This window comes from Zophobas morio, unplaced genomic scaffold (genome assembly GCF_036711695.1).
Source record: "Zophobas morio isolate AGI-343-1 ecotype UQ-CSIRO unplaced genomic scaffold, CSIRO_AGI_Zmor_V1 ptg000009l, whole genome shotgun sequence".
Classification (NCBI taxonomy): domain Eukaryota; kingdom Metazoa; phylum Arthropoda; class Insecta; order Coleoptera; family Tenebrionidae; genus Zophobas; species Zophobas morio.
In genome coordinates, this window is record NW_026972114.1 from 1,970,310 (window position 1) to 1,985,234 (window position 14,925).

The window sequence follows — 14,925 nt, forward strand, 5'->3', positions numbered from 1 at the left end:
GCGTATAAGTACGTTAGATGTAAAATACTATCCAAAGTTTCCGTTCGCCTCGTTCGTGACTGCAACAATGAACTAGCAACAAATGAATTTGAGTCGGGTAATTTACTTGCTACATTCTTTAACAATGTTTTCGTTAATGAACCAATTAATAATCTTCCTCATTATACTCATATTTAAGTACCTGATAAGGAGTGTTCATTTTATTAAACGGACACCTTTAAAGTAACGCCACTTTTCTAATTTTTAATCTAAATTATTCTAGTTTTTATATATGAAAGCCTTAAGTTGTATCTATTAAATGCCATTTTTGTTTTCAAAATAACGTTATTTCTTTTTAAAATAAAGCGAATCGCCATTGGGGCAAGAAAATTATCTTTGCAAAAGTGATGCTACGAAAAATTTCCGTTGGGGGGACTGCCTAAAATAATTAAATGTTCAAAATCAGCAGTGTTCCAAATAATCAAAAAGTTTGGGGAGTTTAATACTTTTGAAGATTTGCTCAAATCCAGACCGATAAAAGGCCCGCTTAACGAAAATATTGAGGAAAACATCATTAAACTGCTAAAATTAACGAAATGTATGTCTGTGCGGGAAATACCGAAGAAGCAAGGTGTTACCGTAGGTACTGTACAAAATATAAAGACTCGGAATAACATTAGAACGTATTAAAGCAAAAAATCCCACAAAGAAGCGAAAAGCAGCGCATACAGTTTCCAAAAAAAAAGCAGGAAGTTATAAACAATTTTGGTCAAGAACAAAAATCGTTGTGTTTTGATGGACAACGAAACGAAGGTTAAAATGGACTGCAATACACTACCCGGCTCCCAGTTTTATAATGCAGTCGTAGGGGAAGATGTCCTCGATGACATGAAAACAAAAAAAATTGAAAAGTTTGGGAAAAAAGTCTTAGTGTGGCAACCGATTTGTTCTTGTGGGCTAAAAAAGTTTCAGTTTTTTTTTACGATTGGAACAATTGGGGGCGATGATTACAGGAAAGAATATATAAAAACGCGATTATGGTCTGTTTATCGCAGACATCATAACCCTCCATTGTTTTGGCCAGATTTGGCTTCGGTTCACTACGCTGGTGCCACTCAGGAGCTTTTTAATGCCAATAATGTACAGTTTTTAAAAAAGGAAGATAAACCACCCAACTGTCCTGAGCTTCGTCCACTTGAGCGATAATGGGCAAATATGAAATCAGGGTTAAGAAAAGATGGCCGAACAACATCATGACTTCGAGAATTTAAAAAAATGTGGCCTCCTGCTACGAAGAAAATCACAAACAAACCTGTGCAAACAGTGATTCGCGGTATTCGCGCAATAGTTAGAAAATTTTATAGTTTCTGAATATAATTGATTAGAGAATAAGAATAATTATTTCATTTAACATTGTTAAACATTTTTATAACAAAAAAAATTAAATTAGCCCAAAGTACTCGAATTAGTAGCAGTTTTTCCGTGTCCGCTTTATAAAATGAACATTCCTTAGTTTATCTGTGATAGAGTTTTCAAAAGAAGCTGGACAGCGGGAACTAGCTAAACTCTCGGATAAAAGTTCACCAGGTCCTGACGGTTTTTCGTCACTTCTCAAACGTTGTGCATCTGCAATTGTTGAACTCTTATCCGTCATCATGCAATGCTCTTTTCAGTCGTCATCTCTTCCATCTATTTGGCGTCATGCCCTGATTACGCCCATATGCAAGAAAGGCGATAAAACTGTAGTTGCAAATTACCGCCCTATTAGTTTGACCTGTATTTATGTCAAAATCATGGAGCGCATAATACGAAAACAACTTCTACAATTTTTCAATACATACAGTATTATTCCAATAAATCAGCACGGTTTTCTTCCAAAAAAATCGGTAGTTACTTGTTCACTGCAGTGTTTAAACATCTGGACATCTCATTTAGACAAATCGGAACCAGTTGACGTCGTCTACCTAGATTTTGAAAAAGCCTTCGATCGAGTCCCTCACAGACGCCTTTTGCTCAACCTAGAACACGCAGGAGTCAAAGGACTATTGTTGGCGTGGATAAAGGCGTTCCTTTCCAATCTTACATGTAGATACTTCGTATTTCGAGTATGAGCATCTACTGAGTTTTATTTATATCAACCATTGTCAAAAAATTGATCGAACGTTGTTTCGACAGAACTTCCTTCGCACCAAAAGTATAATGAAACATATTCAGTATTTTCGAGTTGAGTCTTTTCTTCACACAATTTTGTGATGACCTAATCAACATTTACGATCAACACGTATACCACCTTGGATTGGTGCAGTGTAATACTAAAAATAACTGTATTGTATTCCCAAAATTATCTGCGAAAATCGAGTGAGCAATTTTTTGGGGGGAATAAATAAATCTTCTTAACAATTTACCATGCTTACAATAACTTTAAAACGTCTGCAAGATCTCAAAGTATTCAGTTCTGTAATTCTTGAGTTATTCACTAAAATAAATTGACTGATCCATATATTTTTTTGAGTCACTGTAAGAGCAAATCTACAAAATATGAATGCAATGATAAATTACGAAAATATACTGATGATATTTTGCACATTTTAGATAATATTTACTCGGCAAAATCTTGAGATGACGTCATCAAGTTTGTGGGCTTGATAAACACATATATTTTGGTTAAAAACCTACCATGTCAAACAGTAACTTCAAAACGTCTGCAATATTTCAAAATTCAGTTTTGCAATTCTTGATTCAATCAATAAAATAAATTGACTCAGTGATTAGTTTTTTTGAGACACCCCCTATAAGCAAAACTAAAAAATATGAATGAAATGATAAATCACAAGTATAGTCTTGTAGGAACAACCGTTCCCACAAAATCAGGTGTTCTACCTGAGGGCAGTCATAGTAATTGTATAAATGTAAATACTTCCTATCTTTCGTCTACCTCTCCTAAGATCCTACATACTTTCTCTTTTTCGCTTCTAGAATTTTCTAAACCCTTCTTTACCTACTTCCACCTCTTCGAAACCGAGCTTACCTGTGTACCATTTTAAACACCCTTCCTTCTTCTCCCTGACACCCTCGAACAGTAAAGAACAAAATAAAAACTGAAAACCGTACCGTCGTTTTTAAATCACCAAAAATACCCACAACTGGTGACCCCGACGTGATTGAAAGAAGAAAAAAACGTGAGTATTACCAGTGATCGCGACGAGTAGAGTGCGGAATTTCGAGAGAAAATCAAAAACAATGGCGCCAAACGATACAAATAGCCCGTCAGTCGATCGCGTTGCCCTAAAAGTTCCACCGTTTTTGCCCCAGGATCCGGAATTATGGTTCCTGTTACTTGAAAGTGGTTTTGAAGGGTCGGGCATTACGCAAGAAAGCACTAAATTTAGTTACGCGGTCGGCGCCCTGGATGCGAAATACGCGGTCGAGATACGCGATGTACTCCTAAAGCCCAAAAGTGAGCGGACATACGAACTGCTAAAACGCGAATTAATCAAACGGATGGGGACATCAAAGGAAGAAAACACGCGCCGCCTCCTGGAGGACGGTCCACTTGGGGACCGCAAACCCACGCAGTTCCTCCGCCACCTACGAGTTCTCGCCGGGACGGAGTTCCCAGAAGAGGTCCTACAGACGCTGTGGACGAGACGTTTGCCCACACACATGCAAGCGCTGCTGGCCGCGCACAAGGACCTCACGCTGGATAAGAGAGCCGAGATCGCGGACTCCGTTGCGGAAGCTTATGGTAACCTGGGTAAAATAGCCGAGACAACCGTATCACCCGCAACCCCTTCATCGACCCAGGAGCAATCGAGGATAGACGGACTGGAACGCACCTTGGCGGCCGTCTTGCAAAAGTTTGCTGCAATTGAGATCTCCCCAATATCGCAGCCTCAAGACCGTTCGCGACCGGACTCGCGGCCAGGCACATCATCATCATCGCGTTCGCGATCGGGATCCCGTGATCGAATAAAAGGCGACAGCGGTATTTGCTGGTACCACTGGCGTTTCGGCGACAAATCAAGAAGATGCGACAAGCCGTGTAGGTACAGTTCCCTACCGGCGGGAAACGCCGAGGGCAGTCGTTAAAGACGGCCATTGACGCCTGCCCCACCACCCCTACAACAACATCGAGCCGTTTATTCGTCACCGAGAGGACAACAGGCAAAAAATTCCTCATCGACACCGGCGCCGATCTGTGTGTGTTCCCGCATGCCCTGCTAAAAAAAACCGCGTACGAAGTCCGCATATGAACTTTCCGCGGCAAACGGCACCGTCATCGCAACGTACGGAACAATCACGTTGTCGTTGAATTTAGGCTTACGACGCGATTTTACGTGGAGATTTGTTGTCGCGGACGTGGTGAAACCCATTATCGGAGCCGACTTCCTGGCTCACTACGGACTCCTGGTGGACATAAGAAACCAGCGACTACACGATCAAATTACCCAACTCACTTCCATCGGAGAGGTGACTGAGTGTGAGATCCCGTCCGTAAAAACCATCGCCGGAAGTTCACCGTTCCACGAACTCCTCCAACGGTTTCCCGATGTCACACGTCCAGACGGAACCCCTAAGGCGGTGAAACATTCCACCCGCCACCACATCGTAACCACACCGGGCCCTCCCATTGCGCAACGTCCCCGAAGACTCGCGCCCGACCGACTCCAGGCAGCAAGAAAAGAATTCGACGCCATGGTCCAGCTAGGAATTGCCCGCCCTTCCCAAAGTTCATGGTCTTCACCGCTTCACATGGTGCCCAAAAAGGGCGACGAATGGAGGCCATGCGGAGATTATCGTGCCCTCAACGCGAGAACCTGCCCCGACAGGTACCCGGTGAGGCACATCCAAGATTTTGCGCAATCCTTACACGGCAAAATCATATTTTCAACGATCGATCTGGTACGCGCATTCAACCAGATCCCGGTCGCAGAAGAAGACGTTCCGAAGACTGCCATTACCACCCCATTCGGCTTGTTTGAATTTCAATTCATGACGTTCGGCTTACGTAACGCAGCGCAGACGTTCCAGCGATTCATGGACGAGGTGTTGCAGGGTCTCGATTTTTGCTATGCATACATCGACGACATCCTCGTCGCATCCGCATCACCAGAAGAACACCTCCAGCACTTGGAAACTGTGTTTCAGCGTTTGAGCGAGTACGGCGTCGTTATCAATCCCATGAAATGCGTCTTCGGCCAGCCAGAGGTCAAATTCTTAGGATATCTCGTTTCCGGCGCTGGTACACGTCCACTTCCAGAAAAGGTCGAAGCAATCCGCAGCTTCCCGCAGCCAAATACAATAAAAAAGTTGCGTCAGTTCTTGGGTATGTTGAATTTTTTCAGAAGATTCCTACCTAAGGCGGCAGAGACGCAAGCACCTTTGAATGACCTCCTCCAGGGCAACGTCAAAGGAAAAACTCCGGTCAACTGGACACCAGCAACGGTGGCCGCATTCGAGGCGTGCAAGGAGAGCCTCGCCGGAGCCACATTATTGGCACATCCCGAGCCAAACGCACCATTGGCTATTTTTTCTGACGCGTCAGATTTCGCCATCGGAGCAGTCCTCCAGCAGAAGGTTGATGGTCACTGGCAACCGTTGGACTTCTTTTCCAAAAAACTGAGTCCCACCGAGTCAAACTACGGGGCTTATGATCGAGAACTACTAGCCATTTATCTCGCGGTCAAACATTTTAGGCATATGGTAGAGGCGCGGTCTTTCACCATCTACACAGACCACAAGCCAATCACGTATGCCTTTCAGAAGAAGAATACCGAGTCCTCGCCCCGCCAAATACGACACCTGGACTTCATCAGTCAATTCACGACTGACATTCGCCACATAGCAGGGAACGAAAATGTTGTCGCAGATACTCTTTCTCGCATCGAGGCTGTGGAAACCTCGATTGATTTCCAAGCTCTGGCAGCAGCACAACAGCAGGATGAGGAACTCGAGAGATTTCGAACAGGTAATACAGGCCTGCAGCTCAAACTGGTACGAATCCCAGGCTGCGACGTATCGGTACTCTGCGACGTCTCCACGCGAACAGCGCGTCCTTACGTCACCGAGTCATTTCGCCGAGCTGCATTCGAGTCGATTCATCGTCTATCCCATCCAGGCGTTAAAGCCACCGTAAAACTGGTGACGCAACGTTACGTCTGGCCATCGGTCAAATCAGATTGTCGAGAATGGGCCCGCAACTGCGTAGAGTGTCAGCGTTCGAAAATCTCACGCCATGTCTCTTCGCCCATCGGTACATTCTCGCCACCATCAGCGAGGTTTGAGCACGTGCACTTGGACATAGTAATTATGCCACACTCAGAGGGTTATCGTTACTGCCTTACCATGGTAGATCGGTACACCCGCTGGCCAGAAGCCGTACCCATTAGCGACCAGGAAGCAGCAACCGTGGCACGAGCTTTTACGACACATGGATCGCACGATTCGGCACCCCGCTACGAATAACCACCGACCAAGGTAGACAATTCGAGTCGTACCTATTTAAACAACTAAATTGTTTATTAGGAACCACTCATTTGAGAACTACAGCCTACCACCCCTCAGCCAACGGAATGGTTGAACGCCTACACCGACAGTTAAAAGCGGCAATCATGTGCCACCAGAATAATCGCTGGACTGAAGCCCTATCCACCGTCATGCTCGGCATTCGAGCAGCATGGAAAGAAGACTTCCAGGGTTCCTCCGCGGAGCTCGTATATGGCCAACCTCTCCGCCTGCCCGGTGAATTCCTAGGCATCCCACGCGACGAAAACAGCGCAGACAACAGCACCGCAAACTTCGTCAAAGAGTTACGTCAACACGTGCGTAACTTGAAGCCATGTGAGGGAACACGACATGGAGCAAAGAAGACCTTCATTTTTAAAGATCTCGCCACGTCCGAACAAGTTTTTGTACGCCACGACGGTCCCAAGCAGCCGCTTCAACAGCCATACGACGGTCCGTACAGAGTCGTAAGGCGATCGGCGAAAACATTCGTCGTCAACATCAAAGGTCGAGATGTCACCGTTTCAATAGATCGGCTCAAACCCGCGTACATACTCAGTGACGACACGCTCACGTCAGAGTTTGGCCGCGACACTACGAGGACGACGCCCACAATCGACGAACCAGCGCCCTTCGCAGATCAACCCCACGACGACGACGAGATGCCAGCTTCCACAACGGCAAGGACCACGAGGTCAGGAAGACGGGTGCGCTTCCCTGAGCGCCTGCAAAGCGATTTTTCATAAAAAAAAAAAAAAAACACTAGCAGGGGGGTACTGTAGGAACAACCGTTCCCACAAAATCAGGTGTTCTACCTGAGGGCAGTCATAGTAATTGTATAAATGTAAATACTTCCTATCTTTCGTCTACCTGCCCTAAGATCCTACATACTTTCTCTTTTTCGCTTCTAGAATTTTCTAAACCCTTCTTTACCTACTTCCACCTCTTCGAAATCGAGCTTACCTGTGTACCATTTTAAACACCCTTCCTTCTTCTCCCTGACACCCTCGAACAGTAAAGAACAAAATAAAAACTGAAAACCGTACCGTCGCTTTTAAATCACCAAAAATACCCACAGTCTCATCCTATTTTGGACATTTTAAATAGGATTCATTTGTCAAAATTTTGGGCCGACGTCATCAATTTTTTGGAGGGGATAAGCAAATATATTTTGAATAAAAATTTATTATGCTTATCATATGGTTAAAACATCTTCAAAATTTCAAAGCATTCGGTTTTGCAGATTCAAAATTAAATTGTAGGTGAAACGAAGTTCACGGGGTCGGCTAGTAAATACCGGGTGTTTCTTTTATTTGATACAACCCCTGTAAATTTTTTATTTTTAAAGATAAATCTGTAGTTCTTTGAGCAAATTTGTATCATTTTAAAAGATCTAGTGATGACAACAATTTTTCAATTTCTTTTTCAAGCAACTAGATTTTGAAATAAACGGAAAATTTTGGAGATATTTTACTAAATAACTTTTTTATTATTGATTTTAGAATATTGGTTGCTTGTGATTTTTTGTAGTGAAAAAATCAATCTTTCCATTTATGAAAACATATACCTAGTGTTCCATTAAAAAAAAATAAGTTGACGTCATTTGCGGTTCTACCGCCAGTGATAATAAAAATGTGTGCTTACCATCATATAAATCTTTGAGAATGATACAAATTTGGTTAAAGAACTACGGGTTTATCTTCAAGAATAAAAAAGTTACAGGGGTTGTATCAAATAAAAGAAACACCCTGTATAGATAGGGTAAAAAATGCATACGATCTTGCATTGGCTACAGGAGCACATGTGAAGGCGGATATGTTAGTGTTATGTGAACCAAATAAAAATCGTATAAAACAGGGAGGGTGGATTACGCACAAACGTAAGGATGTGGCTATACTTATAAGAAACAAGTTAGTGGTAGTATCTGACATAGAAGCTCGAAATAGCTACGTGCGTGTTAAAATAAACAAATACAAAATCTTCTGCTGCTATTTCTCTTCGAATGCTAAACTGGATGAATTTTCAAAGTTTCTAGTAGAACTGCAAAGCGACATCGAGAAAGACAAAAATAATAGCGTTATCATGGGCGACTTTAATGCAAAGTCGGTCATCTGGGGATCTGCAAAAACTGATAAAAGTGACAACATGCTTGTGGAAATGTTATCAAATTTGGATTTCGTTTGTGACAATGATGGGGAAGTACCTACTTTTCAAAGAGACGAAAGCGTTCCCTTTATTGACATTGCATGTTCGTCGTATGCGATCGCAGATAATATAAACAACTGGCATGTGTTGAAGCAAGAGTCTTTAAGTCTCCATAGGTACATATATTTCGAACTAACAGGGACAAATGTAAAAAACATGAATAAGGGAAAACCTAAGATTATTGTGGAAGAACAAAAATTTCGCAATATGTTATGTGGAAAAATCGCAGAGCTAAATCTAGAGAATCTAAAATATGAGACGGGAGCCAAAATCATTAAAGAAGCGGTAGTGAAGGCCACAATCACAAGCAGAAGCAGTCGCAAAGGTAAAACACCATATTGGTGGACCGAAGAAATAGCAAAGAAACGAGAGAAATGCCCAACAGCGCGTAGAGCTTTAACCAGGATACGTAAAAATTGCAAAGCCCCAACAAAAGAAGTAGGAGAAGTTAAGTTAAAATATAACATCGTAAAGAAAGAACTTAAGAATTGTATATCGAAGTCTAAAAAAGAAAAATGGATGGACTTGTGTGAAAGTGTAAATAATGATATCTGGGGTGACGCATATAATATCGTTACAAAAAAATTCGACATTACGCAAATACACCATGGCCTGTCATAGTAGAAGACGTTGGAGGTCGTCCGAGAACTTTTTCCCAGAAGGGACGATAACTGGATGGAAACCATAAATGTGAAGGACATCGAGAAATTTACGGAAGAAGAATTAATCAAATCCTCCAATAGAATGAAATCAGGAAAGGCTCCGGGACCGGAGCGCATGACTCCGGAAATAACCAAGCTAGCAGTAGACGCAGCACCAAAGTTAATTCTTGCCATGATGAACGACTTGCTCGAAAAGCAAACATTTTCGGATGAATGGAAAATAGGGCAGGTTATCCTTATTCCTAAGTCTAGAAAATCCACAGGTATGGTGAATGCCTTTAGAGCAATTTCACTGCTTTTCAGACTTATTGGTGCAAGAGAGGCACGCACTGTTCGAAAAATCTAAAAGAGAAAAAATAACAGAAGGCACCAGACAGCAAGAGAGGAGGTTGGTTGTGAGTAGGTGGCAAACGAGATGGACGGCAGAAAGTAAAGGGGCCTGGACTAAAACACTCATACCAAGCGTAAAGGAATGGTGGCAGTGCAAGCATAAAAAGCTCAATTTCCATCTGACTCAATTTTTGACGGGACACGGAGCGTTCCTTTCTTGCACAAAGAGGATAGGTAAATCCGAAGACGATATCTGTCCACACTACAACATCGACAGTCCGGAACATATCTTTTCATGCCGTAGATGGGAATATGACATAAGCGAAGTACAAAATGAGCTGGGAGTAGATTTGAGGCCAGAAAATCTGACCAAGCTTATGTTAGAGAGCCAAAACAATTGGGACCAAATCTGTGGTTTGCTCATTAGGATAATGAAGGGAAAAGAAAAGGAGGAATGGGACAAGCAAAGACAGGAAAGCAGAGTGTTAAGTTTTTAGCTCATAGCAACTGCGAAGAAGACCAGGGAACATAAATCGACCACAGACGCAGTTATCAAAGTGGTAGAGCTGACGAGGCAAGCCACGAAGGGAAGTTACAAGTCGAAGAAGCTCGGTATTATGATTAGTTTCGACATAAGGAACGCCTTCAATTTGGCTCTGGGGGACAAAATAACAAAGGCACTAGAAGAACGGCAGGTACCGGCATATCTAATTAAGATCGTTGAGAGATATTTCCAGGACAGAGTTTTGGTTGTTGGGGAGGATCAAACTGAAATGAGATTGAGTAGGGGTGTCCCTCAGGGCTCGGTTTTGGGCCCCCTACTGTGGAATGTATTTTACGATGGAGTATTGAGACTAAATAAGATGGGACGAGAGACAGAGACGATTGCCTACGCCGACGACTTGGCACTTATATAATAGTAGTAGTAGTAGCAGGGGCAGTGGATTGACACGTGTTATCGAGGCTCTGCATTTGTTTAAGTTAAAATGACGAAGCAAACTAGATCCCGGGATAAAATTACTGGGAATAAAACGAGTGAAGGTACGTCTCTAACAGAAGTGAATTTAACTCAGATCGGAGTTCTGATTAGCTCAATTGTGGAAGAAAAAACGAAGTTCTTGGAAGAACAAATCAACAGACTACAAGAGCAAGTGACCGTCTTGACGGGATCAAATAAGGATCTAATACGCCTACTGACAGGAGAAAAAGAGGCAGATACTACTACTATAAATTTGACTAAAGATTTACATGATGAAGCTGAAGATATATCTATGGACGAGGCGAATCCCGCAAACGACATCAAGGTTAATACAGAAGTAAAGAAAACCAATCGTATTAGCCCAGATAAGCTGAACAAAAAGAAGACCATAAACACCGAAGGTCAACCTACACGGCGTAAAAGAAATGTTTACATCGTTGGAAAAAATGAAGATCACAAGACCAATGGAGACATGAATTTTAGTGCAGCAGTCAAAAAAGGATGGGTGTATGTAGGAAGAACCAACCTAAACACTACTAGACAGAACGTACATGATTACTTGAATAAAAAATACCCGGACAACAATTTTCAGGTTGAAGAATTGGCTTCTAACCCAAACGCAGGGAGTAAATCCTTCAAAGTCGGTACTGAAATTGGACTTCTGGATGAACTTTATAAAGGTGAACTGGCCAAAAGGTGTCTTGATAAAATGGTTTCAATTTTTTCGACACAAGCATCCCGGAAAGTTTTAAAGGTGAAGAAGATAAGGAAAATCCCCTCGGCAATAAACTAGCTGTTTTCCATCTCAATATACAATGCCTTAGTAACAAAGTGGATGCTTTTTCACTTTTTTTAGATGCATGTGGGTATGAAATTGTATGTGTAACAGAACATTGGCAATCTGCCAATGAGCTAATACTGAAACTTAATAATTATAATCTAATATCATGTTATTGTAGAGCTAAAGGTAAACATGGAGGAGCTGCGATATATGCCAGAGATAACATCATGACGAAACCTATCAACTTGGACAAATACACTCTAGAAGTGCATGCAGAGTTTTGTGGTGTGGAGCTTCTCAACTCAAACTCAGCAATTGTATGTATATACAGATCAGGTTCAACTGACTGCACCTTATTTTTTGAAAAATTAAACAATTTGCTTGAGTCTCTTAGTGCCAATTACAGTAAAATTATTTTGGTCGGTGACTTTAACATTGATATTAGTGTCTCATCAACTAAACGTATGGAACTTGCTAATATTTTAACTCAATTTGGGCTCAACATGACTATTGATAAGCCCACTAGGGTTACTAGGACCACAGCATCATGTATTGACAACATACTAACCAATTTAAGTAAACAGTGTTATAGAGCTAGTGTCATCGAACCGGGACTCTCTGATCATAGGGGAGTAGTTATTACGGTTAATTTGGTAGTAAGTAAAGCTCCTTATCATTCTTACAAACAAAGAATAGTGAGTAAAATTAAATTAGATCAATTTAAAAATGAAATGCAAAGTGCCAATTGACCGTCTATCGATAACAATAATTTAAGTATTGAGCAGAGATCAAATCTTTTAATCAAGATTTATTCAGACAATATTAACAAATATTTCCCTCTTAAAACTGTTCTATGCAAATCCAGAAAACTACCAACAATCTGATTTAATAATCATCTTAAAAATATGAGAGAAACTGTTTCTATTCTTAAAATAATTTGCTCAATTACAAAGGACCAAATAGATATAAAGGATATACACAATATAAAATTAAATACTTTAAATCTATTAAAGATAGCAAAAAAACAGCGTACAATAATTTCATAAATAAGTCAAAGAACATTGCTGAAGACTGTTGTAAAATTGTTAACTATGAGAGAAATAAACTTACTGACAACACTAATAGTCTGGCCATAACGCCGGAAGTTTTCAATCAATTCTTTACCTCAGTGGCTAGACAGCTGATAGCAAAGTTACCTAGTATAACTGCACAAGCTCAGGATACATTGTATGCAACACCTACTACACATAAAAACTTTTTCGTAGTGCCTGTCACTGAATCTGAAGTTTTTAATGAAATTTTTACTCTTCGAAATTCCAAATATTTTGATATCAACAATATTGTATATTGTATATATATATATGCTAGAAAAAGTAATCAAAAAGCGGCTCTATTCCTTTTTTCATGACAATAATTTATTCAGCCCTGGACAGTTTGGTTTTAGGCAAGGCTGTTCCACGACTATGGCTGTAAGACAGGCTATTGCATATGCTGTCGATAATTTAGAAAAGGGAGACAAAACGTCGATTACACTATGTGACCTAAGTAAAGCATTCCACTGCGTATACTATGATCTAGTAATAATGAAGCTAGAATATTATGGTGTGAGAGGCACCCCATTAGCACTCTTAAAATCTTGTCTTGACAATCGCTTTCAGTCAGTCCAAGTAAATGGAGTCAGCTCTAATTTTGAAAGAATGAATATAGGAGTACCGCAGGGAAATGTCTTAGAGCCATTATTATTCATCATCTTTATAAATGACTTGTACTATTATTTGCTGCCTGACAAGTCAATGTTTTTTGCTGATGACACTACCCTGTTGTGTGCGGATAGTGATGCAGACCACCTATTGCGTAAAACAGCTCATTTAGAAAAAAAAGCTTCTGATTTGTTCACATTGCATAAACTAAAGCTTAATGATGATAAATCACAAAAAATTGTAATTGACACTAAGAATACCAATAGTACTACTGTTAAGTTACTTGGATTACATCTGGATAGTAGACTAAAAAGGTGTAGTCATATGGAAGCTTTACGTGCTAAATTGGCATCGGTTATATTCTTATTTAGGAAAATGCAACATCTGTTGAGTTGGGAAGTTCTACGTAATGCATACTTCGGATTGTTTCACTCGCATTTTAACTATGGTGTCACACTCTAGGGCAACTCCTCTATAGCCAATAATGTGTTTATACTCCAGAAAAAAGTGATTAAAATAATAGCAGGTGTCGGCTCACGGGAACTCTGCAGACCTTTATTTGTTCAACTCAGAATCATGACTCTAACTTCATTATATATTTATTTTATTTATAGATCATTATTAGAGATTCACGAGAACATTAGTAGGTATGCTATTAATTCAGATATTCACTTATATAACACACGTAATAGAAGTAATGTCCGTCCATCTAGATATAAGTTGTCAAATCATGTAGCTAATAGTTTAAATGTTTCACTTTATAATGGCTTACCATATTCATATAAGCTTAAATCTTTACAAAATTTTCAATCCTTAATAAAAAACTTACTCACTGAAAATGCCATTTACTCGATTGATGAATTCTTCACATTATGTAAAACAAATTGCATGTAAATCTCTTGTTTATGTAAAGGTACAAGTTTGTTGTTATATGTATTTACAATGTGTTTGTATATATTTACCATGGCCGACTTCATTAATATACACTAACGTGTATATACGGCCGTTTCAATTTTTGATTTTCCATTAGAAAAAATGTTCCGCCGCCTAGTGCATATTGTGGCGCCCTCAAACGACAGATCTCGTGCTATTTCTGTCAAATTAATTGTCGAGTTGAAACTGACATTGACAACAAATTTTACTCGAAGCATAAAAAAAAAGCAGTTTGGTTCAGATAATAAGGTTTTTTTTTTAATTTTATCACAAAACACAGTAAGTAAAATAATAATATTAATGTAAAGTTACAATTTCAATACTTTTCGACTTTTAGGTTTAAAATTTAATGCAAATCTCTTGACAGAATCTGTGGTCTTCAAGCAAAGATTGCTGAGAACTGGCTTTACAGTCGTTTTGATTATATATTTGCACACAGAATCCCTGTGATTTGCACAGACAAAAATGGGATTTTGCACAAGGTGTGGATACAGTTTTTCAAGTATGTATTTACCAGGATTATCATGTTGTAGAAATGGCAACATTTGCTGGATGCTTTCAGCTATCAGCTGAATAATACCAACAAAGATATCTTTGGGATAGACTAAACCTCCTCGGTTTTGAATGGCAATCAATTGTAGCAAAGGACCTGGAATGCTAGTACATAATAGAGGTGTTAAACATTCATCACAATGAAATAAATCTTCTAATTTTTTTATTATGTATCCTGCCAAGAAAGCTACTAATGCTGAGAAAATATTATTATCAGGTATGATGCACTTCTTAAGATTGTGAATATTTCTTCGTACTTCAATTGGAAATATGAGTTGTTCTGTGTGCTTAGTAAAGCTC